The sequence below is a fragment of the Apodemus sylvaticus genome, chromosome 10, assembly GCF_947179515.1.
Source record: "Apodemus sylvaticus chromosome 10, mApoSyl1.1, whole genome shotgun sequence".
In the NCBI taxonomy this organism is placed as follows: Eukaryota; Metazoa; Chordata; class Mammalia; order Rodentia; family Muridae; genus Apodemus; species Apodemus sylvaticus.
The window spans coordinates 61,378,624-61,379,064 of NC_067481.1; positions in this window are offsets into that span (position 1 = coordinate 61,378,624).

Here is a 441-nt window from a genome sequence, read left to right on the forward strand (position 1 = left end):
CGCTCTGGTGGAGCTCCCTGTAACTGAAGCTGCACTAGGCGTCTTTCCAGTTTATTCAGGGGCTGGTCCAATGCTGGGATATGTCATGGTGGCCTGAGAGGTTCTCAGCCTCTACTATTTAAAGAGACAGTGTCCAGCTTGTGTATCTTCCAGGATAGAGCGATCCCAAGAGGCCCTGCAGGAAATGAACTTGGAATGAATTTGCAGTGTTCCTGAACCTGAAAGCTCAGGGCCGATCTCCCTGGAAACACTAGCCTACGAACAGGCAAAAGAGGTCCAGCCAATTCTTAGTAGGCTATCTGCAATTTCAAGTGGATCCTGCAGGACTGAAATCTGTGTAATGGGTATATACATACAGTGTTACAGAGTGCAAGAAATCATTGTACAGCATTCCAGCATGGCACAAATTACCCTATCCACAAATACCAGGGAACCAAATAT